Source organism: Lactuca serriola, chromosome 6, assembly GCF_051521515.1.
Source record: "Lactuca serriola cultivar US96UC23 chromosome 6, Lser_US96UC23_V15, whole genome shotgun sequence".
NCBI classification, from domain to species: domain Eukaryota; kingdom Viridiplantae; phylum Streptophyta; class Magnoliopsida; order Asterales; family Asteraceae; genus Lactuca; species Lactuca serriola.
Genome location: NC_136413.1, coordinates 119,381,601 through 119,408,941, shown reverse-complemented (window position 1 = coordinate 119,408,941; position 27,341 = coordinate 119,381,601). Strand labels below are relative to the sequence as shown.

Here is a 27,341-nt window from a genome sequence, read left to right as displayed (position 1 = left end):
TAGGCATTAAGTCCATAGCTGTCGATGTTATTTGTTAGGCACTAAGTCTATAGCTTCCAATGTTTACTCACATCATCTTTTATCTCTCATCATTCATCTACCCATCTCATACCCAAGATACTTGTATATTTAAAATACGTATACAGTTCAAATCATTTAAAACATGTATAAAAAAACGTTCATCCAGCATAGACAGCAAGTATTTAGATAATATGCACACATAGCACGTAGTTTATATAAAATACTTCATATCTATGTGTAAGATGAAAGTAACTATGCACTCACCTGAGAAGGTGGTGACTCGGTACTCGGACAGCGCTTCGTTTACTTTAAAATAATTTCTTCGACGAAACCTAGTATTAATACCACTAGATTTTAGTCTAATATTTACCGTGAGTAATTATTAGTCTTATTATGATTATTATTATATAATTGTTTAAACAATACTTTCCAACCACTATGTACAGACAGGGGCCAGACATAAAACACCGAAGGGCAGGACCATTTTGGCGTATAGCACTTCTGAAATCCAACAACCCTATGCGGCCCTTTAAACCAGATTCCTCGTACCGCGAGTGGTTAAAAAGATATTATAATGACACTTATATAAGTCATAATAATAGCTCAAATATTTATTATAAATTTATAATAACAAAACTAATTTTAAATATAAACTATATTTAAAATAGGGTAAGTATAACTTACTTACAAGGGGATTTTAGCTAGGAGTTGGGCTCTCCAGGGGCAGAACTTCATCGCTGAATCTTTCTAAGAAAGATTCGTGCAGCGCTTCAGCGCTCACCTTACTATACTAAAACTACAGAAAGAGAAGTCGAATCATGAGGGACCGAAATGCTCGGGGGATAAGGAGAGAAAGACTCTTGAATCAAGAGAATGGTGCAAGAAATATGAGAGCCCAAGCCTCTTATTTATAGTAATTGAATTTACAAAAACTACCCTCCATAATTACTTAATGACCTTTTAGTTATATAAACAACTAAACACCCCTCTATAATACTATTTTAAATGGATTTAATGATATTTGTACTAAACTAATGTCGAAAGAACTCAACATTAGTCTTATAATGACCGCATCGTCGATACCTTTCTAATGATATATACATATGTATATATATATATATATATATATATATATATATATATATATATATATATATATATATATATATATATGTCTACGTATATATGATTTATACTTTATTTTAATACATAAATATGCTATTATAATTTGTAACTCATTCATATGAACTCCTTTTTTGACGTTCCTTATATCCACGCGTAGGTGGAGGCGTGCTCTACAACTTGTGTTTAGACTCCGTCGGCTAATTTCGACTTTATTTTTAAAGTTATATTTCTAACAGGCCGGGACATGATTGGTCCGTTAAAATCTCATAACTTCTTCATCCGATGTCCATTTTCGTTTGTCTTTTTATCGTTCCGCTACTAATAACGAGATCTTCGATTCTCGTTTAGGTTGTGTCGGCTAAAAACCGCTCGATCTAATACTCGAACTTCGGGTTGTACGTCGCTAAGCCGAAATTTCGAAAAATCATAACTTCCTAATACGAAGTCAGATTTGGGTGTTCTTTTTATGGACATCTCTTGCTGCACATTTAGGCCATGTTGAGGGCAATTTCTGAGCAAGCCCTTGTACCGCTCCCATGCTTCGTATAGTGACTCCCCCGGCTGTTGCTCAAAGTTGGCTATTGCCTTCTTGAGTTTAGCTATCTTGGATGGCGGGCAAAACTGGTCCAGGAATTGCTCACGCATTTGAGCCCAATTGGTGATTGTACCCGGTGGGAGTGCCTTTAACCACTCCTTAGCAGCTCCTTTGAAAGTGATGGGAAGCATCCTAAGCAAGACTGTGTTTCTGTTGACATTTGGGACAATGAAGTAATGCGCAATGTCGTTGACTTCATCTAGATGATTAAAAGCATCCTCATAACCTTTCCCGAAAAATGGCATGTCCTTCAGTGCAGTCAATATGTGTCCCTTCAGCTTGAATGTGGCAGTGGCAGGTATTGCGGGTTGGACTAAAACGGGACCCACATCTTCTCGGATCCACTTCTTGTAAGATCCCATGGACATTTCTTCAATCGCTGCCATCTCGTTCCTTGGCTCGTTCTCGGGTTCGCTCGTGTGTTCTTCAAATTCCGGCTCGGTATCACTTTCGGACTCGGTTTAGATGGGTGTATGATCCAAATGCTCAAGATTGCTCTTGTGCCTCGCTGATGAACTTGACTCTCCTGTCTTCTTTCCCGACTTCCTAGAAAAAGCTGACTTCACTTGTAAGGGCGTCTTTTTCCTGTGAATTGCAGATTCGGGATCTTCAAGTGGTGGCACCAAGTGTGTTTGAGCTTCTGGTCATGAACTCCTGCAACTTGCTAAACTAAAAACATAAAACTGAACCAAAATAAGAAAAACTAACTACCAACTAAAAAAATCTAGTTTTTAACTGTCCACGTCATGGACTCTGTGAATAACAGAAAAAATTATTTTGCTGAAAAATTAACTTTTTGTGGTTTTTTACTCCACAAGAAGGATCGATCAATTTAATGCAAATAAATAAGCTAAAAACTAAGTCGTTCCCCGGCAATGGCGCCAAAAACTTGATGTGCACAAAAGTACTCACTAATTTTAATATTTATAACCTAACAAACTTAACTGACTATGCACTTATAGGCAGTGTACCTAGTCAGATTACAGTATAGCTTGGGTAAGTCGGGTGTCGATCACAGGGAGCGGTGTTCTAATTAATTTACTTACTATTAAATTAACCTAATTTATTAACAAGTTTAAAAGGGTTTTATCTGGTTTTACAAGATCAGATGAACTTAAATTAAATTCAATAAATAAAAACACACTCTTGTTTAGTTTGAATCCACTTCTCCCTTATGGCTAGCTAATGATTACGGATTATTAAGTTGGTTTTTAGTTGTATTAGTAATTTAGTTCTAACTTACTAATAATTAACTAATTCATGTCAAACCATGTATGTTCACACATAATTAAACACAGAACTAATTATGAATGTAAATATGCTATGTAAGATTTGTTGTATAAACGCAATTATGATCACAATACACGTTCTCTAGCACAGCTAAGCTTTATTTATTCTAATTACTAACTAAGATTGGTCGATCCTAGCTCTAACAATTCAATGTTCACTAAATCATTAGGTAAATAGGTTCATGCAGTTTAATGGTCACTAAGCTACACAGAACTTGCAATCAAGCAATTAGAAAAACAAATAATAACATGCTAGGTTACACAAATCAAACACAAGCAATTTTTACCAACTAAACTTAATCCATAAACATATAACTATTCATAAGTTTAAAGCTTCATGTAGCTAACAAGAGTAGCTAGATTCAGCTGCTCATCATAGCAACTAAACCAACACAACTAAAAATAATGAAAGACATGTTCTTATTTAACTAAGTGTAACAACGTAATTTTTCAAACAAATTTTTCATTTCAAAAATTAAGTATTTTCATTCAAACAAGGCATAAATATTCCAAGTGTCATGTCAAAATACAAATCATAGAATTCCCAAGATCACAAAACATCAACCAGTGTATACAGATCACGCCGGCGCCTTCCCACGGTCCTCGCTAGTACCTGAAACACATACATAACAACTGTAAGCATAAATGCTTAGTGAGTTCCCCAATATACAACTTACGCACATACGCCTTTCCAGGCCCTGACCTTCCGGTCCTTGTGTCTCAGGGGACTTCCGTCCCTGCTGGGTAAACCTTCCGGTCCTACCCACGCCAACCTTACGGTCCACAACACAACGCCTTCCGGCCCATAACATAATCGCCTTCCGGCCCATAACATAATGCCTTCCGGCCCACATAACATAATGCCTTCCGGCCCACATACATAGCACGTATAACAATTAACTTATTACATATAGAACATATATCACATATCATAACTGACCTTCCGGTCACACAGTCAAACCCTTCCGGGTACAGTATAGTGAGAAGACTCACCTCGTGAATATCGAAAGCTAGCAAATCCCGAAATCACTCGTGCTCGATCCGCCGAGCTACAATCTCCCTATAACATCATATATCTCTTATTAAGACTTTTATCTTCTAAGTTGACTATCCCTAAGAAGTCAGACATAGATCAACTCTGGTCAACGGTCAACAGTCAACGGTCAACTTGACCGGACTCGGCGAGTGCTAGGGCGACTCGGCGAGTCTAGATGTCCTTCACCAATTCTCTAAGATTCCCTTTCTACTCGTCGAGTATCCTCCTTGACTCGACGAGTTCCTCCTGGAAGAATCGCGGGGCCACCCCGACTCAAATCGCTGAGTCTGAAGAACAACTCGACGAGTCCCAGTTAATCTTCAAGCTACTCGCCGAGTCTGTTCATCGGACTCGGCGAGTCCATGCCATGCAACCGCTCAAAATGCTTCCTAAGGTCAGTTTTGCTCCGACCATTCATAGGTCTGGCCTTCCTAGACTAATTCATCACGTAAGGTCCTCATTTCGGTGCTCATAATACACCCCATGACTCATAATTTACATTTTGACCTAAGGCATAAGGATTCCAATCCAAAACCTTCATTGATTCCCTAAATGCTCAGGCATGGGACATTCTGGACTTCCAAAGATCCCAATACAGGGTTCCAATCGTTTGGGGGACTAAGGTAACATTCAATCTAGCCACAAAAGGGTTCAATAAACCCTAAATCCATATACACATCAACATAAGAGAATGCACTCGAAATATTACCTGAATAACGTGCTCTCTGTGTCCCCAATCCTCAGAACGTGGCTTCTCTTGTTGTTCCCTTAACCAAGTCTCCTCCTCCTTGCAAAACAATACTTCCAAAATCAACAATGGTCTTCTACCATGCTCCAAATGCTCACAATCGAATTAGGGTTTCTCTCAGAAGGCTCGGGTGAACAATGACGGCCATAAGGTCCCTCATATACGTCCCAAACCTGAACGGTTAGGGTTTTCGCTAAACAGCACAGACTCGCCGAGTCCACATCCGGACTCGTCGAGTCCAGTCGCGAACCAGCGACCAGGTCCGCGATCCTACTCGGCGAGTCTAGGCTCCAACTCGCCGAGTCCCCTCTTAAACACCCAAAATCATAAATATAGCAATACCTGAAATTCCGGGCTGTTACAACTCTCCCCCACTAGGACTAGACTTCGCCCTCGAAGTCTCACTCTGAAAATAGCTCCGGATGCTGCTCCCGCGTCTCACGCTCCGGCTCCCAAGTCATTTCCGATCCCTTCTGGTGTTGCCACTGAACCAACACCAGAGGTACCTCCTTGTTCCTCAGCACCTTGATCTTCCAATCCCTGATGGCCACTGGTCTCTCGGCATAATTCAGGCTCGCATCCACCTGAATATCCTCTAATGGAACCACGGCCGACTCATCGGCTATACACTTCCTCAATTGCGACACATGAAAAGTGTCGTGGATCTGTCCCAACTCTGCTGGCAACTCCAAACGATAGGCTACCCGGCCTATCCTTGCAATCACACGAAATGGCCCAATATACCGGGGTCCCAACTTTCCCCTCTTTCTGAATCGAATCACTCCTTTCCAAGGAGAGACCTTCAGGAGAACGAAGTCGCCGACTTGAAACTCAAGCTCGGATCAGCGTCTGTCTGCATAACTCTTCTGTCGGCTCTGGGCGGTCAATAACCTCTGTCTAACCTGCTGAATCTGCTCTGTCGTCTGAAGCACGATCTTTGTACTGCCCATCACTCTCTGTCCCACCTCTCCCCAGCAAATGGGGGTCCGACACCTCCTACCATACAACAGCTCAAAGGGTGGCATACCAATGCTCGAATGATGGCTGTTGTTGTAGGAAAACTCTGCCAAGGGTAAATACGCATCCCAGCTACCCTCGAAATCTAACACACACGCTCGAAGCATGTCCTCCAGCGTCTGAATCGTTCGCTCGCTCTGACCGTCTGTCTGGGGATGGTATGCGGTACTAAAATGCAATTTAGTACCCAGCTCCTCATGGAATTTCTTCCAGAATCTGGAAGTGAAGCGCACATCACGGTCTGAAACAATCGAGATCGGCACCCCATGCCGAGATACCACTTCTCTCACATATATCTCCGCCAACTTCTCCGCTGAAGAACTCTCACTGATGGCAAGGAAGTGAGCGCTCTTCGTCAACCTATCCACAATCACCCAAATTGCATCGACTCCTCTGACAGTTCTCGGCAATTTGGTGATGAAATCCATAGTGATCTGTTCCCACTTCCACTCGGGAACCTCCAATGGCTGCAACTTCCCATGCGGTCTCTGGTGCTCGGCCTTAACCCTACGGCAGGTCAAGCACCTCTCCACGAACCATGCGACATCCCTCTTTATACAGGGCCACCAATACTCTTTCCTCAAATCCAAATACATCTTCGTAGCCCCCGGATGGATCGAAAACTTCGACCGATGAGCCTCTTCCATCAGAGTATTACGCGCACCGCCCACGAACGGTACCCAAATCCGACCCTGAAACATCATAAGCCCTCGTCCATCCTTAACGAACTCTGAAACCAACCCAACGACCCACTCTCTCTTCTGCATCTCTGGTCGCACAGCCTCGGCCTGTGCCCCACGAATAGCATCCAATACTGGAGCTATCACAGTCAATCTCAAACATACATCTCGCAGGGGAGTGCTCTCCGCCCTGCGGCTCAATGCATCGGCTACCACATTAGCCTTGCCTGGGTGGTACAGGATCTCACAATCATAATCCTTGACCACATCCAACCACCTCCTCTGACGCATATTTAGGTTGGGCTGATCCATCAAATACTTCAAGCTCTTATGGTCCGTGTATATCGTACATCGAACCCCATACAAGTAGTGACGCCAAATCTTGAGAGCGAACACTACTGCCCCCAACTCTAAATCGTGTGTGGGGTATCTCATCTCGTGAGGCTTCAGCTGCCTCGATGCATATGCTATTACATGACCCCTCTGCATCAACACTGCACCCAGCCCCGAGATCGATGCATCGCAATATACCACAAAATCCTCCATCCCATCCAGGAGAGCTAATACCGGGGCTTCGCACAACCTTTGGCGAAGTGTTTCAAAGGAGCTAATACCACTTCTCTCACATATATCTCCGCCAACTTCTCCGCTCAAGAACTCTCACTAATGGCAAGGAAGTGTGCACTCTTCGTCAGCCTATCCACAATCACCCAAATTGCATCGACTCCTCTGGCAGTCCTCGGCAATTTGGTGATGAAATCCGTAGTGATCTGTTCCCACTTCCACTCGGGAACCTCCAATGGCTGCAACTTGCCATGCGGTCTCTGGTGCTCGGCCTTAACCCTACGGCAGGTCAAGCACCTCTCAACGAACCATGCGACGTCCCTCTTCATACAGGGCCACCAATACTCTTTCCTCAAATCCAAATACATCTTCGTAGCCCCGGGATGGATCGAGAATTTCGATCGATGAGCCTCTTCCATCAAAGTAACACGCGTACCGCCCACGAACGGTACCCAAATCCGACCCTGAAACGTCAGAAGCCCTCGTCCATCCTTAACGAACTCTGAAACCAACCCAACGACCCGCTCTCTCTTCTGCATCTCTGGTTGCACAGCCTCGGCCTGTGCCCCACGAATAGCATCCAATACTGGAGCCATCACAGTCAATCTCAAACATACATCCCGCAGTGGAGTGCTCTCCGCCCTGCGGCTCAATGCATCGGCTACCACATTAGCCTTGCCTGGGTGGTACAGGATCTCACAATCATAATCCTTGACCACATCCAACCACCTCCTCTGACGCATATTTAGGTTGGGCTAATCCATCAAATACTTCAAGCTCTTATGGTCCGTGTATATCGTACATCGAACCCCATACAAGTAGTGACGCCAAATCTTGAGAGCGAACACTACTGCCCCCAACTCTAAATCATGCGTGGGATATCTCGCCTCATGAGGCTTCAGCTGCCTCGACGCATAAGCTATCACATGACCCCTCTGCATCAGCACTGCACCCAGCCCCGAAATCGATGTATCGCAATATACTACAAAATCCTCCATTCCTTCCGGGAGAGCTAATACCGGGGCTTCGCACAACCTTTGGCGAAGTGTCTCAAAGGAGGTCTGCTACTCGGGTCCCCATGAGAATGCAAAACCCTTCCGGGTCAATCTGGTGAGCGGCACTGCGATCTTGGAGAAATCCTTAATAAATCTCCAATAATACCCTGCCAACCCAAGGAAGCTCCTGATCTCAGAGGGTAACTTCGGCACCTCCCAACTCATCACCGCCTCAACCTTGGCCGGATCGACCAATATCCCTTCCTGGTTAACAACATGTCCTAGAAATTGGACCTCCCGCAACCAGAAGTCACATTTGGAGAACTTTGCATAAAGCTTCTCCGATCTCAATACCTCAAGGACCTCCCTCAAATGCTCCTCATGCTGCTCTCTAGATCTCGAATACACTAGAATATCATCGATAAATACAATCACTGACCGATCCAACATCGGCCTGCATACCCTGTTCATGAGATCCATGAACACAGCCGGGGCATTGGTGAGCCCGAAAGGCATCACCACAAACTCATAATGCTCATATCGCGTCCTAAACGCTGTCTTCTGGACGTCCTCATCCCGTACTCTCACCTGATGGTACCCTGACCTCAGATCGATCTTGGAAAACCAAGATGCTCCCTGCAACTGATCGAATAAATCATCGATCCTCGGTAACGGGTAACGGTTCTTGACCGTCAACTTGTTCAACTCCCGGTAATCAATGCACATCCGGTGTGAACCATCCTTCTTCTTGACGAACAGAATAGGCGCTCCCCACGGCGAGCTGCTCGGCCGAATGAATCCCTTCCCCAGCAACTCCTGAAGCTGCGAGGACAACTCTTGCATCTCTGGAGGTGCAAGACGATAAGGCACCTTAGCAATAGGCGCGGCCCCCGGAACCAGATCGATACCAAACTCTACTTGCCTCACAGGAGGTACTCCCGGCAGCTCCTCGGGGAAAACATCTGGAAACTCACGCACCACTGGGACCTCCTCCACTGATCTCGGTCTCTCGGAAACCTCCCGCGTATCCATCACATACGCCACAAAACCCTTACAGCCCTACTGTAGACACTGCCTCGCCCTAGCGGCCGAACAGAAAGCTGATCCCGAACGGGTACCCTCGCCGTACACCGAAAAAACTCCCCCACTAGGGTCTCGTATAGTCACCAGCTGACGCTCACAGTCGATGACGGCGCCGAATCGGCTCAACCAGTCCATGCCCACAATGACACAGACATCACCCATCGCAATAGGAATCAGGTCAATCGGAAACTCAACCCCGAAAATCTCTAACACACATCCCTGGAGAACCTCCGTGGCACAACTCACTCTCTCGTCAGCAATAGAAACTCTCAGAGGCCGGCTCAACGACTCACGACTAACGCTGATATGCTGACTAAAAGCTAAAGATACAAAGGACCTACTCGCACCCGAGTCAAATAACACTAAAGCAGGCACAGAGTTCACAAGGAAAGTACCTACGCATATCATAACATAAGCAGAACATCTCGACATCAAAATAAATACATGAAATACAGCATACCTGCCACAACATCGGGCGCAGCGCGGACCTCCTCCGCAGTCAGCTGAAAGGCTCTCCCACGAGCCCTCGGGGCCTCGGCCTTCACCGGTCGAGTCGTAGTAGTCCTGGCAGTAGGTGCAGATCCCTGAAGAAGCTGAGGGCACTCGGCCTTCCGATGGCCTGTCTGGTTGCAATGAAAGCAAACCGTATACCCCTTGGGGCAATCCCTAGCAATGTGCCCCTCCTTGCCACACTTGTAGCAAGCACCAGATCGACATGCCCCATCATGACCCTTGCCGTACTTTCCGCAAGTGCGGCCCTTCGGACCTCCCATCCTCGAATCGGCGGACTTTGTCCGCTTGGCTGCCGGCTGAGACTGAGCCGGCCGCCGGTCCACCCGCTGAGACTCGGCCTCCTCCCTGGCCTGGGTCTCCAACTCGATCTCGCGCTTCCTGGCATTCGCCTGAAGCTCAGCAAAGGTATGATAGGTGGAGTTTGACACAAACTCCCGGATATCCCTCCTCAAAACACCCAAGTACCGGCTCATCCAAGCCTTCTCTGTGGACACCAGCTCGGGGCAGAACATCACCCTCTCATGAAACTTCCGCGTGATCACCGCAACCTAATCAGTACCCTGCTTGAGGGTCAAGAACTCCTGAACCAATCGTTCCCTCTCCACCGGGGGAACGTACTCGTCTCTGAACATAGAAGTAAACCCTTCCCATGTCACTGCTGAAATCTCTGCCAAAGTGAAGTTCGCCGTCACGAACTTCCACCAATCCTTCGCTCCCAGACGGAGCTGGTTCAAAGCGAACCGTACCCTCAGATGCTCCGGACATGAACAAGTGTAGAAGCACCCTTCAATATCATCGATCCACCTCATCGCAGCAATCGGATCCTGTGTCCCATCGAACTCAGGTGGCTTCGTGTTGCTGAACTCCCGAAACAGCAACGAGTCACCCCCCTGTGGCCTGGCAGCGGCCACAGCTGCGGTAGCTGCAGCGGCTGCAGCTTCGGTCAATGCGGCGTACCGCTCCTCAAAAGTCTCCATCAAGGTGGTCTTAATAGACCCAAACATCTCCGGGATCTCAGCCCGGATCGCTGCAGCTACCTCCTCATGAATCATCTGACGAATCTCCTCGTCACTCACACCGCTCGAACTCGCTCAGTGGCGTGGTCTAACCATGATGTCTCTGAAATACAACATAAAACTATCAGAGACTCCATCGAGTATAATCGCACTCGATAACGCAACCCTACTCAGTCTCCGATATCCAGGGATTCTTACTTGGGTCTCCCACTGACCCGGTGTCTTCGGTAGTACGGGCCCAATACTACCGACCACACCGCATCAGCATTCATCCCAATTCTTCCTCCCCAAACCCTGGATAGTGAGTACTCTACTTTTGATATGCACTATCTACCTGTACGCTATCAAGCATCTCATATCGTCAAACTTCCCTAGACTAAGGCATCACAAATCAGGCCACTCTAGTCCTATCATGAATACCTAGTCTTCTAGCATGCATAACAATTCATATCATATAATATTGTAAGGTATTTTGGGGATCTTTACCGTTCGGGCGCTGATTGATCGTACACACTGCTTCTTTCTTGTTTACCACAAAATCATTTACAAACGTTTATGCCTTTATTTTAAAAGTTTTCCTCAAATCCTCGGTTTGAGTTCAGTTACGCCCGAAGGTGCACCCGAATCCCTCAAACCAAGGCTCTGATACCAATTGTAACAACGTAATTTTTCAAAAAAAATTTCATTTCAAAAATTAAGTATTTTCATTCAAACAATGCATAAATATTCCAAGTGTCATGTCAAAATACAAATCATAGAATTCCCAAGATCACAAAACATCAATCAGTGTATACAGATCATGTCGGCGCCTTCCCACGGTCCTCGCTAGTACCTGAAACACATACATAACAACTGTATGCATAAATGCTTAGTGAGTTCCCCCATATACAACTTACGCACATACGCCTTTCCAGGCCCTGACCTTCCGGTCCTTGTGTCTCAGGGGACTTCCGTCCCTGCTGGGTAAACCTTCCGGTCCTACCCACGCCAACCTTACGGTCCACAACACAACGCCTTCCGGCCCATAACAAAATCGCCTTCCGGCCCATAACATAATGCCTTCCGGCCCACATAACATAATGCCTTCCGGCCCACATACATAGCACGTATAACAATTAACTTATTACATATAGCACATATATCACATATCATAACTGACCTTCCGGTCACACAGTCAAACCCTTCCGGGTACAGTATAGTGAGAAGACGCACCTTGTAAATATCGAAAGCTAGCAAATCCCGAAATCACTCGTGCTCGATCCGCCGAGCTACAATCTCCCTATAACATCATATATCTCTTATTAACACTTTTATCTTCTAAGTTGACTATCCCTAAGAAGTCAGACATAGATCAACTCTGGTCAACGGTCAACGGTCAACGGTCAACTTGACCGGACTCGGCGAGTGCTAGGGCGACTCGGCGAGTCTAGACGTCCTTCACCAATTCTCTAAGATTCCCTTTCTACTCATCGAGTATCCTCCTTGACTCGACGAGTTCCTCCTGGAAGAATCGCGGGGCCACCCTGACTCAACTCGCCGAGTCTGAAGAACAACACGACGAGTCCCAGTTAATCTTCAAGCTACTCGCCGAGTCTGTTCATCGGACTCGGCGAGTCCATGCCATGCAACCGCTCAAACTGCTTCCTAAGGTCACTTCTGCTCCGACCATTCATAGGTCTGGCCTTCCTAGACTAATTCATCATGTAAGGTCCTCATTTCGGTGCTCATAATACACCCCATAACTCATAATTTACATTTTGACCTAAGGCATAAGGATTCCAATCCAAAACCTCCATTGATTCCCGAAATGCTCAGGCATGGGACATTCTGGACTTCCAAAGATCCCAATACAGGGTTCCAATCGTTTGGGGGACTAAGGTAACATTCAATCTAGCCACAAAAGGGTTCAATAAACCCTAAATCCATATACACATCAACATAAGAGAATGCACTCGAAATATTACCTGAATAACGTGCTCTCTGTGTCCCCAACCCTCAGAACGTGGCTTCTCTTGTTGTTCCCTTAACCAAGTCTCCTCCTCCTTGCAAAACAATACTTCCAAAATCAACAATGGTCTTCTACCTTGCTCCAAATGCTCACAATCGAATTAGGGTTTCTCTCAGAAGGCTCGGGTGAACAATGACGGCCATAAGGTCCCTCATATACGTCCCAAACCTGAACGGTTAGGGTTTTCGCTAAACAGCGCACACTCGCCGAGTCCATATCCGGACTCGTCGAGTCCAGTCGCGAACCCGCGACCAGGTCCGCGATCCTACTCGGCGAGTCTAGGCTCCAACTCGCCGAGTCCCCTCTTAAACACCCAAAATCATAAATATAGCAATACCTAAAATTTCGGGCTGTTACTCTAAGATATAAACCTATATTCTTTTTGTTGTTGAAAACCTTCTTCCAGAACCCTTCTTTCGCTCTGAATCGTCTCCTGGAACTCTTTCCTTCTGCCAAAAGCTTTTCCTTTTTGTAATAATCAGGAGAACTTAAATAATCTCCAAAAACCCGCGCCACGTCGTGGCCAGCTGTGCCACGTCGTGGGCTTCAAGTAATCCGTATCCTCCAAGGAAATCCTCCGCATCGCGATGTCTATCTTCTGAAAACCCAATGCCACGTCGTGGCCGACTTTGCCACGTCGTGAATTAAGTATTCATCGTGGATTTATTCTTTTCTTGTCTTTCAAGCCTCCCATGTTCCACATTTTGTCACTTTTGGTCCCTCTCTTCGAAAATCCTTTATATTGACTGAAAATAACAATTTAAAGTTATAAGTATCATTATTCTAAACATATTATCAATTTATTAATAAAAATGTACTTAAATATTGCCTAAAAATAAGTATAAATATGGCAATATCAAAATACCCCACACTTAGGCTTTGCTTGCCCCCAAGCAAATTTAAACTTAATTCTTAATTACTAACACCACACAGAACAATCCGACTTCAGCTCATCCATTATGCCAAGACCTCAACACATGCACTTGTGTCTAAAATTTTCCTAAAGTACCCCCCATACTTTAAATACTCACAATCTTCATAAACACTCGCCCACTTTTTCCGAACAATGCTCATTTTATGCAACCCTCCAAATCCATCCGCAGAAAACCTCCTTATCCTCCAGGTATTTTTAGTTGAGCAACCTAAGCATACATAATCTAGAATTACAATCATTGATACCACTATGGAGCTCTTTTGGAATTCTTCATTTCTTTGACATTTGATCTTTGATTTCTTTGAATTCACCACCTTATTTGATTTGATTTATGGTATCTTCAACTTTTGAATTTCTTGGAATTTTGATCTTTTGATCTTCACTTTATTTGCTCCAAAATTCTTCACACTTTACTCGTAATTCTCTTTTTTTTAACATGTACCTCTCTTTTTTCACTCAAAACCTACATGCTTAAGCAGAGGCGCTCAACCTCAACCTTTATCGGTTGATGATAATAATTTTCCTGGATACATTTCAGGTTCAGGCTGCTAAACATATTGCATCCCTCAAACCAAGCGGGGTTATGTTTTTGTTCCATGATTTCACTAAAATAAGGGAGGCCACAAATGCACTATAACGTGTATTGGCTCAACTAAACATTTGAACTTTCATTGGATCATCCCACATAATACTAGCAATTATAGCTCAAATTATTACTACTAGATTTAATTATTAAAAATTTCAATTTTCAGATTTTCAATTTTTACTATCAAATTCTATGATTTTCTAGCAATTTACTTTTTCTACCCCTACCCCACACTTATTTCATACAATGCCCTCATTGTATGCATAAAAATAAATCAAAATTAAAGAAAAGGGAGAAAAAGGAACAGACTCCCCTGGGATAGTGGCGTGAGCATCTCCAAAAGTGTGGAAAACGTGTGTCTGGAATATGGACTCCCAAAAGTAGAAACTCGGTGTAGAACTAGGTGAATATGTAAATAAACCACGAGCATGACTCGAAACTTCAATTCTTCAAAGTGGGTGTTTGTAAGTAAAAATGTAGGCAATGATAAACGGATACACATCGTGGCAGGTAACTGGCCACGTCGTGATATGGGATGAAAGCGCGAACACCAAACTACTTAATTTCTTCAAATTGCAAGAGCGCCACGACGTGGCGTAAGAATTTCACGTCGTGGAAACTGGACATCAACAGAAATGCTTTATTTGTTTCATTTACTTTAGCAACTTGACCAATGTCGAAATGGTTTAAGACGCTTCTATGTAAATACTTCCCAACTGTGACCTATCTCCTACTAACGTACCCCACACTTATCTTGAATTGTAGATTCCAACTCACGACTCTACGCTTCCTTGACTAGACAATCACGACTCTAGAGTTAACCTTATACGCTCCTTAGAATTCCAATGCTAATCTGAAAAATGGAACAACCCAAAAGAAATAAAAAAAAAAAAAGTAACATCATAGTTGAAGAAAGTTTTACATTAAAATCCAAACTCAAACATAAAAAAACTACTTAAAAACAAAATAAAAAGAAAAGAAAATAGAATCAATCATCATCTTGGTCCTGCACTCCACTTGGCCCTGCCCCGTCATTCTGCGGACGCCATAGCTCCTCCCACGTCGGAAAATAAGGATACTGAGGTGGCATAGAAGGTGGTCGGGTCACACCCAAATGCTAATAAATACCCTCAATGAGTTGGGTATGGTAAATGGCATGCCCCCGTAGATTATCCAAATACGTTCCCACCCGACTCTAAAAAAGGTCGGTGGGAATTCCCTGTACATACTGGGAAGCAGCACGCTCTCTCTCGACTTCACCTCTAGCCCGCACATTCCGACGCCGCGGTCTGGCTGGTGGTTGCTGTCCTGGATGCGCCTCCCCTTGCTTGTCATCTATCGGCGGTATAACATAACGACCCCCGATATTCACCACCACCCGCATAACACCCAAGACTTGAATGGTCAAGTCTGTGTCCGGTAATCGAGTAAGATTCCTCACAAAGTCATGGGTCAAAATATGATATGACCTAGCCAGGCGAGTAACCAAATGCCCCCCTGTAATCGGGCTCCCGGGCCTAGAATTGGCCTCTTTCTTCCCCATGAACCTTGCCAACATATAAGGTAAATCACAGCGAACTCCCGGGGTAATAAGAGTCCATAAATAATACAGATTCTGAATGGGGACTTTATCACCATGATGCTTGTGATTTATTGAAAAAGTGATAAGGCGGTGTAAAAATCGGAAAACAGGATTCCGAATTTGTGACTCACTCGAGTCACGAGTATTGTACTCATGGCTAGAAATGTTCCGCCAGAACTGAACATCCATAATACCGGGATTAAAATCCCGAACACATCCAATCAAGAACGGTATAAAAAACGGAGATTGAGTCTCCACTTCGGTATAAAGCTCCATACGCCAAGCGAATTCCCGAAGACTACACTCTCTATAAACACCACCCAAACAAAACACAAGTGCCCGGTTGTAGGTGAAATCAAGGGTGCGTTCCTCGAAGCATACGGTAGAGAAAAACTCCACCGATAATTCCCGGTATACAGGTTCTTGGATGGCAAACAAATTCCTCCACTCGTGACAAGTGAAAGAAAATTGGTCCCCTTCGTATGTTTTCGACCAATAGCGTGCCAACTTAGCCACCATTCCCACACCACCAAGCCACCCCCCAATCAATAATTGGGGCTATCGCAAACTCCCTATTGTACAGCCATCCAAGCCGATTCTCGTAAGTAGTTAACAACGGTCAGGGAATGTTTTGAGGAAACTGATATAAGGGATGTATACTTGCTACGTCTATCGGGTTTTCCTCCTGTGGAACAGCTTGTCGTGGTCCCATTTCTGCATACAAAAGCAAACCAAAGCAGCAAACAACCAAAACATTAAAACAATTTAAACCTGTTTGCCATAAGCCGCGACGTGGCCAGGCTACGCCACGTCGTGGACCGCAGTCGGTCACAGTTCTAGGATCGGTCCATTTGTATGCCATATCTACCAAAATTAGTGCTTGGGGTTTGTTCCTATGGACATTTAAGGGACATGCAATCTAAAATCAACCACTAGATTCAACCAACTTCGTGAATCATACAAACCCTAACCATGAAAACTTGAAATTGGAAGAACTAACTACAAAAAATGAGTAGAATACATACCAAGTAGAGTAAATTGACAAGATCTTGCAAGGAAATTTGAAATAGATTAAGAAATTGGTTGTGGGGTTTTGCTGTTCCCGTTCGTGCGGCAGTTTTCAAGTGGGGAATGAGAATTATCGGTCAAAGGGTTTTAAGGAAATGGTCCCCCCTACTTTTTAAAGGCCACGACATGGCTAGCTATGCCCACGTCGTGGACCTTAAATCTGTCATCTGGTCCCGTGTTTTCAATTTGACCCACGACGTGGCTGGCTATGCCCACGTCGTGGAAACTGCCCAAATGCAAAATTTTAATAAAGTCTCACATATTAACTAATTACTTTGCATTTCATTCATTATTTAAAGTTCCCCACAACTAATTCTTTACTAATTATCAGTTATTGGATGATGAGTTGATATCTTTCCTAATTAAAAACTAAAAAAAACTAAAAAGAAAAGAAAATGCAAACCAAACTCGGGTTGCCTCCCGCGAAGCGCTTCTTTTTCTTGAAGTCTTGAGCTGGACTCCGTGCCTTCTACGCTGAATCTTCTGAGAGTCTACCATTAAGATCTTTTGTTCCTTGAACCGCCTCTTGTAAGCTTGAACTCGCCTTTTATATGCCTTCTTTGAATTTTCCTTTTTAGCTTTTCCCTCTTCTTCCAGCTTGCGTTTTGTGCCCTTGGGTTCCTCCTTGCACTTTATAGCATCCACCTCCTCTTTCACCACCGGCTTTGTCATTCTTGAAGTGACCTCCTCTTCATCACTTGTTATCTCCTCATCCTCTTCGCTCACCCAAGAAGGCGGACTCTTGTAAGCTATGACTTCAGTCAAATATGGAACAGATGCCCTCGGTTTTGTCCTTTTGACTCGATGAACTGTCTTTATCTCTTCTTCCATAAGCTTTTCCAGTTCTTCTAGTTCATTATCTTCGTTAATTATGAACACCTCTTCTTTATATTCTTGAAAGTCATCTTTTATCCCAAAGACTTCTTGTTCATCTCCAACCCTCAAAGTGAGCTTAGACTCGCGGATATCAACAAGGGCTCCAGCAGTGTTAAGCAATGGACGACCAAGGATTATTGGAACATCCGGATCTTCTTTCATGTCCAAGACTACAAAGTCTATTGGAAAAACAAAATTTCCAATTTTCACCAAAATATCCTCCACGATGCCACGAGGTTGTGTCACCGAACGATTCTCCATGTGAATCTTCATTTTTGTAGCCTTCATCTTCTGAATCTCCAATTTTTGATAAAATGAAAAAGGCATCAGATTAATGCTAGCCCCAGAATCGGCTAAAGCATTAACCTTCATTTTATTCCCAAACTCACATGGAAGAGTGAGGCGTCCAGGATCCCCCATCTTTTCTGGTGTTTCTCCCAACACAACTTTTGAAGTTTGTTCACTTAGAATCACTATAGACTGCTTCTTTAATTGCCTTCGAGTGTCTATCAAGTCTTGCAGTAATTTCTGGTTCTCGGGAGCTTTGGATAAGGACTCGACAAAGGGGGTATTAATTGGGATTCCCTTCACATGCCTTACATACTCTAAATGCTCCTTCTCCAGTAGACTAAGTGCAGCTCGGGTGGGAAATGGCAAAGGTGGCTGATAAGCTGGAACGGGCTCAAAGGGTTTTTTATCATACATGCGCCACGTCGTGGCGAGCCTGGTTCAGCAATTTCTCCACTTTTGATCCTTGATTTCTTGGGCTGCTGCGGTTCTTCTTCCAATGCCTCCAGGAACTCAGAGATTGCATCTTCTTCAGTATCGATGGCCATTACGTGAGATTGGGTCTTTACTTCGGGATTCTTCGGGGACAATTTTTCATGAACTAAAGTGGCTAGTTGACCAAATTGTACTTCAAGGTTATGGATGGAGGCTTGCTGATTCTTTATCAGAGTTTGTTGTTCCATAATGGAAGAATCAGTGGCATCGTGTCTCTTTTCCGAAGCTTCCATAAACTTCATCAAAATGGTCTCTAGGTCGGGTTTCTTCTCGGCTGGTGGCTGCTCCTTTTGATAAAGGCCTCGACCTGTCTGCCTATACTTTTCTTCTTTTTGCTTCTTATACTCTTCGTATGGCAGCCACTCCTTCTTCGGTTTCCTCCAGTCCTCATCAAACTTATCCCCACTAGAATAGCACACTTGAGCTTTTTTGTTCCCAAACTCATCTACATTACAGTCCTTGGTCAAGTGTGGACCACTACATCTCTCGCAACCCACTCTTATGGCATGTATCGACTGGTCCATTTGTGTTATCCTGCGATCCATATTATTCAGCATGGCCATGACAGCTGCTATTTCTTCAGTTTGGGCCACTCCACTGCCTTTGATTCCATCTTACCTCGGTTTGTGGTATTCGCGAGAGTGCTTCACGAATTCTTCAATTAGCTCCTTGACCTCCCTTGGATTTTTCTTTGTCAACGGTCTTTGAGAATCAAGGAGTTTTCTTGTCATCACGTTGACCCCATCATAAAAGATTGACATCTCTTGCTGCACATTTAGGTCATGTTGAGGGCAATTTCTGAGCAAGCCCTTGTACCGCTCCCATGCTTCGTATAGTGACTCCCCCGGCTGTTGGTTAAAGTTGGCTATTGCCTTCTTGAGTTTGGCTATCTTGGATGGCGGGCAAAACTGGTCCAGGAATTGCTCACGCATTTGAGCCCAAGTGGTGATTGTACCCAGTGGGAGTGCCTTTAACCACTCCTTAGCAGCTCCTTTGAAAGTGATGGGAAGCATCCTAAGCAAGACTGTGTTTCTATTGACATTTGGGACATTGAAGTAATCTGCAATGTTGTTGACTTCATCTAGATGCTTAAAAGCATCCTCATGATCTTTCCCGAAAAATGGCATGTCCTTCAGTGCAGTCAATATGTGTCCCTTCAGCTCGAATGTGGCAGTGGCAGGTATTGCGGGTTGGACTAAACCGGGACCCACATCTTCTCGGATCCGCTTCTTATAAGCTCCCATGGACATTTCTTCAATCGCTTCCATCTCGTTCCTTGGCTCGTTCTCGGGTTCGCTCGTGTGTTCTTCAAATTCCGGCTCGGTATCGCTTTCGGACTCGGTTTGGATGGGTGTATGATCCAAATGCTCAAGATTGCTCTTGTGCCTCGCTGATGAACTTGACTCTCCTATCTTCTTTCCCGACTTCCTAGAAAAAGCTGACTTCAATTCTTGTAAGGGCGTCTTTTTCCTGTGAATTGCAGATTCGGGATCTGCAAGTGGTGGCACCAAGTGTGTGTTTGAACTTCTGGTCATGAACTCCTGCAACTTGCTAAACTAAAAACGTAAAACTGAACCAAAATAAGAAAAACTAACTACCAACTAAAAAAATCTAGTTTTTAACTGTCCACGTCGTGGCCAGAGGAGTGCCACGTCGTGGACTCTGTGAATAACAGAAAAAATTATTTTGCTGAAAAATTAACTTTTTGTGGTTTTTTACTCCACAAGAAGGATCGATCAATTTAAAGCAAATAAATAAGCTAAAAACTAAGCCGTTCCCCGGCAATGGCGCCAAAAACTTGATGTGCACAAAAGTACTCACTAATTTTAATATTTATAACCTAACAAACTTAACTAACTATGCACTTATAGGCAGTGTACCTAGTCAGATTACAGTATAGCTTGGGTAAGTCGGGTGTCGATCACAGGGAACGGTGTTCTAATTAATTTACTTACTATTAAATTAACCTAATTTATTAACAAGTTTAAAAGGGTTTTATCTGGTTTTACAAGATCAGATGAACTTAAATTAAATTCAATAAATAAAAACACACTCTTGTTTAGTTTGAATCCACTTCTCCCTTATGGCTAGCTAATGATTACGGATTATTAAGTTGGTTTTTAGTTGTATTAGTAATTTAGTTCTAACTTACCAATAATTAACTAATTCATGTCAAACCATGTATGTTCACACATAATTAAACACAGAACTAATTATGAATGTAAATATGTTATGTAAGATTTGTTGTATAAACGCAATTATGATCACAATACACGTTCTCTAGCACAGCTAAGCTTTATTTATTCTAATTACTAACTAAGATTGGTCGATCCTAGCTCCAACAATTCAATGTTCACTAAATCATTAGGTAAACAGGTTCATGCAGTTTAATGGTCACTAAGCTACACAGAACATGCAATCAAGCAATTAGAAAAACAAATAATAACATGCTAGGTTACACAAATCAAACACAAGCAATTTTTACCAACTAAACTTAATCCATAAACATATAACTATTCATAAGTTTAAAGCTTCATGTAGCTAACAAGAGTAGCTAGATTCAGCTGCTCATCATAGCAACTAAACCAACAAAGCTAAAAATAATGAAAGACATGTTCTTATTTAACTAAGATATAAACCTATATTCTTTTTGTTGTTGAAAACCTTCTTCCAGAACCCTTCTTTCGCTCTGAATCGTCTCCTGGAACTCTTTCCTTCTGCCAAAAGCTTTTCCTTTTTGTAATAATCAGGAGAACTTAAATAATCTCCAAAAACCCACGCCACGTCGTGGCCAGCTGTGCCACGTCGTGGGCTTCAAGTAATTCGTATCCTCCAAGGAAATCCTCCGCATCGCGATGTCTATCTTCTGAAAACCCAATGCCACGTCGTGGCCGACTTTGCCACGTCGTGAATTAAGTATTCATCGTGGATTTATTCTTTTCTTTTCTTTCAAGCCTCCCATGTTCCACATTTTGTCACTTTTGGTCCCTCTCTTCGAAAATCCTTTATATTGACTGAAAATAACAATTTAAAGTTATAAGTATCATTATTCTAAACATATTATCAATTTATTAATAAAAATGTACTTAAATATTGCCTAAAAATAAGTATAAATATGGCAATATCAAAATACCCCACACTTAGGCTTTGCTTGCCCCCAAGCAAATTTAAACTTAATTCTTAATTACTAACACCACACAGAACAATCCGACTTCAGCTCATCCATTATGCCAAGACCTCAACACATGCACTTGTGTCTAAAATTTTCCTAAAGTACTCCCCCATACTTTAAATACTCACAATCTTCATAAACACTCGCCCACTTTTTCCGAACAATGCTCATTTTATGCAACCCTCCAAATCCATCCGCAGAAAACCTCCTTATCCTCCAGGTATTTTTAGTTGAGCAACCTAAGCATACATAATCTAGAATTACAATCATTGATACCACTATGGAGCTCTTTTGGAATTCTTCATTTCTTTGACATTTGATCTTTGATTTCTTTGAATTCACCACCTTATTTGATTTGATTTATGGTATCTTCAACTTTTGAATTTCTTGGAATTTTGATCTTTTGATCTTCACTTTATTTGCTCCAAAATTCTTCACACTTTACTCGTAATTCTCTTTTTTTTAACATGTACCTCTCTTTTTTCACTCAAAACCTACATGCTTAAGCAGAGGCGCTCAACCTCAACCTTTATCGGTTGATGATAATAATTTTCCTGGATACATTTCAGGTTCAGGCTGCTAAACATATTGCATCCCTCAAACCAAGCGGGGTTATGTTTTTGTTCCATGATTTCACTAAAATAAGGGAGGCCACAAATGCACTATAACGTGTATTGGCTCAACTAAACATTTGAACTTTCATTGGATCATCCCACATAATACTAGCAATTATAGCTCAAATTATTACTACTAGATTTAATTATTAAAAATTTCAATTTTCAGATTTTCAATTTTTACTATCAAATTCTATGATTTTCTAGCAATTTACTTTTTCTACCCCTACCCCACACTTATTTCATACAATGCCCTCATTGTATGCATAAAAATAAATCAAAATTAAAGAAAAGGGAGAAAAAGGAACAGACTCCCCTGGGATAGTGGCGTGAGCATCTCCAAAAGTGTGGAAAACGTGTGTCTGGAATATGGACTCCCAAAAGTAGAAACTCGGTGTAGAACTAGGTGAATATGTAAATAAACCACGAGCATGACTCGAAACTTCAATTCTTCAAAGTGGGTGTTTGTAAGTAAAAATGTAGGCAATGATAAACGGATACACATCGTGGCAGGTAACTGGCCACGTCGTGATATGGGATGAAAGCGCGAACACCAAACTACTTAATTTCTTCAAATTGCAAGAGCGCCACGACGTGGCGTAAGAATTTCACGTCGTGGAAACTGGACATCAACAGAAATGCTTTATTTGTTTCATTTACTTTAGCAACTTGACCAATGTCGAAATGGTTTAAGACGCTTCTATGTAAATACTTCCCAACTATGACCTATCTCCTACTAACGTACCCCACACTTATCTTGAATTGTAGATTCCAACTCACGACTCTACGCTTCCTTGACTAGACAATCACGACTCTAGAGTTAACCTTATACGCTCCTTAGAATTCCAATGCTAATCTGAAAAATGGAACAACCCAAAAGAAATAAAAAAAAAAAGTAACATCATAGTTCAAGAAAGTTTTACATTACAATCCAAATTCAAACATAAAAAAACTACTTAAAAACAAAATAAGAAGAAAAGAAAATAGAATCAATCATCATCTTGGTCCTGCACTCCACTTGGCCCTGCCCCGTCATTCTGCGGAAGCCATAGCTCCTCCCACGTCGGAAAATAAGGATATTGAGGTGGCATAGAAGGTGGTCGGGTCACACCCAAATGTGAATAAATACCCTCAGTGAGTTAGGTATGGTAAATGGCATGCCCCCGTAGATTATCCAAATACGTTCCCACCCGACTCTGAAAAAGGTCGGTGGGAATTCCCTGTACATACTGGGAAGCAGCACGCTCTCTCTCGACTTCACCTCTAGCCCGCACATTCCGACACCGCGGTCTGGCTGGTGGTTGCTGTCCTGGATGCGCCTCCCCTTGCTTGTCATCTATCGGCGGTATAACATAACGACCCCCGATATTCACCACCACCCGCATAACACCCAAGACTTGAATGGTCAAGTCTGTGTCCGGTAATCGAGTAAGATTCCTCACAAAGTCATGGGTCAAAATATGATATGACCTAGCCAGGCGAGTAACCAAATGCCCCCTTGTAATCGGGCTCCCGGGCCTAGAATTGGCCTCTTTCTTCCCCAAGAACCTTTCCAACATATAAGGTAAATCACAGCAAACTCCCGGGGTAATAAGAGTCCATAAATAAAACAGATTCTGAATGGGGACTTTATCACCATGATGCTTGTGATTTATTGAAAAAGTGATAAGGCGGTGTAAAAATCGGAAAACAGGATTCCGAATTTGTGACTCACTCGAGTCACGAGTATTGTACTTGTGGCTAGAAATGTTCCGCTAGAACTGAACATCCATAATACCGGGATTAAAATCCCGAACACATCCAATCATGAACGGTATAAAAAATTGAGATTGAGTCTCCACTTCGGTATAAAGCCCCATACGCCAAGCGAATTCCCGAAGACTACACTCTCTATAAACACCACCCAAACAAAACACAAGTGCCCGGTTGTAGGTGAAATCAAGGGTGTGTTCCTCGAAGCATACGGTAGAGAAAAACTCCACCGATAATTCCCGGTATACGGGTTCTTGGATGGCAAACAAATTCCTCCACCCGTGACAAGTGAAAGAAAATTGGTCCCCTTCGTATGTTTTCGACCAATAGCGTGCCAACTTATTATATCTTCTGATGGGTATTATTCAGTATCGTAAGCCATCTATTTTCCTTTATTTTCTCAGTTTATCATGGTTCGCATCACTTCCTGAACTTGTGTCGTTGTGATAGGTTCGGGTGCAGGCGCAACGACCGATGCATGGCCCATCACATTCTTAGGATCAGGTTGTCATCTTCCTCTTGTTTTGTACACCCAAGCAGACGTTCGGTGTACCGAGACGAGAATTTAAGATACGAAATATCTTATTTACGATAGACGTATAAATCTCCTTATTACTCTGAAACGTTACATGCTAGTTCTAATATCGTAATCATACGCTTAGAATCCTGAACACATAAGATTTCCAGATCCGGTCGGCAACAGACCATAGATCCGAACAAATAATAGAATATAAGGCATTTTTATAGCTAGAACATAAATCAATTAGCATATAAAACATTTTAGGCATCCTTCCTAAAATAAACTTGTGCTCGTGTCTAAATTATAGCAGACACTCATCTCACAATCATCGCTTAGCATTCTAAGTTTAAGTCTAGAAATTTCCAACAAATTCCTAGTTCGCTTAAACTAATGCTCTGATACCAACTATGACATCCCCATTTTCACGGCCAGAAAAGACCGATTTTATTTATGCTTTATAAAAATCAGAGTACCTCTTTTAATAAAAATGTTGCGGAATTTGTTCCCAGTAAAACATGATAAATACATTATCAAAGCATTTCCGAAGAAATGTATATTTAATTTGTTTTAAAACATTTGGGATGTCATCGTCAATACAGAAACATAAGCATAAACAGAACTTACATATATTTACACTAGTGATCTACATCTCTTTAATCTCTCAGTGTAATGTGACTTCATCTCAACACATGTAATATAAATAAACTGAGTGGGTCAAGTTGGGAAACCTGGTGAGTACATAGGGTTTTCAACCCACAATAATATAATTATTATGTTTAAACAATCAAACAATCGACCCAATTACCCATCCCCATTATCTTCTTTACTCTTAAGGATCTATCCTAAGAGTCATCTATCCAGCATTCGTTCATTCTGAAGTCTTTTGCTTCCAGAGTTATAGGACTGGCACTAAATCCATTGCTGCCAATGCTTGTTCATAAAGCACTAATTCCATAGATGTTGGGTACTAAATCCATAGCTACCAGTGTTTATCTAATAGGTACTAAGTGTTGGATTAATGTCTAAGTCCATAACTATAATTGGTAAGACTTGACCCGACCCGGCATGGTCCATTTGGGTTGCATGGCATCATGCATTTGGATAGACTAAAATGAGAGAAATAACACTTAAGGTTTGTTAATATATTATAAGTTCTAATATATTAATAAGGTTATTTAATTAGTATTGATCAATAATTAATTTGGAATTAATTAAGTGATCAAAAGGAGACTAATTAAATATATGGGTTGATTGTGTAAATCATTCATTCTTATATATGTGGGCTTGTGATCCAAGATTCCTTATGTTAGACTAAGTCCATGGGGTGACCCATGGATGCTCCATGGAGGTTAAAATCCATGGAGCATAAGGAATGGGTAAAGTCATGAGTTACATGGTGTAACCCTAATAGCCACCATATAAAAGAATCCCATGGCTCAAGAAATCGTGCACTATGTGTGAGTGTGAGGGCTAGACGATTTCAAGGAGTGTTCAAGTTTCTCTCAAGTGATTCCAAGTGTATTTGGTGTTGTGTGAACCATTTGAGGTGTCACACTTGGGGCACTAGGTACTCAAGCTTCATGAAGACTTTCTACATCAAAGAGGTATGTATTCTATCTTATTATATTCATTGTTTTGTATGCTAGATTAGGATAATACCTTGGAAAGTTCTTATTTGCATGTATAATAGAGGAAACATAGATTCAAGGTATTTAGGGTTGCATGTACACTTAGGAGTGTTGGAATGCTCAAAACCCAACAGTGGTATCAGAGCCTAGGCTTGTTTTCTTGTTATACTTGCAAAAGAAGCTGGAAAATCGAGTTTTGATGCTGTCTGCCCAGCAGACTCACCGAGTCCAAGGCAAAAAGCATCCAACTCGCCGATTTGGTTCGTGCACTCGACGAGTTGGACCCCCAGACAGCATAAATCCGACATTTTTGGCTGGAATTGGACTAGGAACATTACCCTAAGATATTTTTGAACTTATAAACTTGTTTTTGATGTGGTAATGTTCATGCTAATCCAATTTCAAAGATAATTGTCAATAGATTCATGTTTTGTATTAGTTTAAGGCTTAGACTAATTACATGAGAAAGTTTGATTTGAATTATCTTGTTCTTATGAGTTGCTTAGATTAATAGAAAAGTTGAGTGAAATAGTTGTTTTCAATCCAAATTAATCTAAGAGTTGATTCTAAAATGTCTTTTTGTAACTTGTCCTTAAGTTATATGAAAAGTCACATTTAAGTTTCATAAAACTCATAAAAGTTGGCAAAGGTTACAAAATGAAGAGTCTAGTTCTAATTAAATGGTGTTATGACTCCATAATTTGTCCTCAAGTTATGGAGGACCAAGAGTCTCTTCATTAAATAATAAATTAAAAAAAGTGTAACCTTAATTAATTCCATAAGTTATAAAATAAAGAAAAGTTAATTCTTTTATTAGTTTAAATTCTTCCATAAGTTGTCCTCAAGTTATGGAACTTGAAGAGTTTTTGGATTAAAACTACTTTAAACACATAATTTATGGAATTAATTAGTTTTGAATAGTTTCAAAACTTGCCCTCAAGTTTTGGAATTTGTAAAGTTTTCTCTTATGAATACTTTAATTCCAAGTTAGCCCTTAGAATTTTAAAAGTTAAAATTCAACCCTTATACTTTATAATATTATAAGTTAATAATATATATATATATATATATATATATATATATATATATATATATATATATATATGTGTGTGTGTGTATAAGAGTAAAGTCAGTCT

The 27,341-nt window shown here is 42.1% G+C and overlaps 2 non-coding genes across 2 annotated transcripts; both read left to right on the top strand.

The window, feature by feature from the left end:
- The first annotated feature begins 1,636 nt into the window (after positions 1-1,636).
- LOC145060748 (small nucleolar RNA R71) lies at positions 1,637-1,743 on the top strand. Its single transcript, XR_013686932.1, has one exon. It is a non-coding gene; the product is annotated as a small nucleolar RNA R71 (small nucleolar RNA).
- Positions 1,744-19,296: 17,553 nt separating this feature from the next.
- On the top strand, positions 19,297-19,403 carry LOC145060769 (small nucleolar RNA R71). The gene has a single exon (XR_013686953.1). It is a non-coding gene; the product is annotated as a small nucleolar RNA R71 (small nucleolar RNA).
- Positions 19,404-27,341: the final 7,938 nt, after the last annotated feature.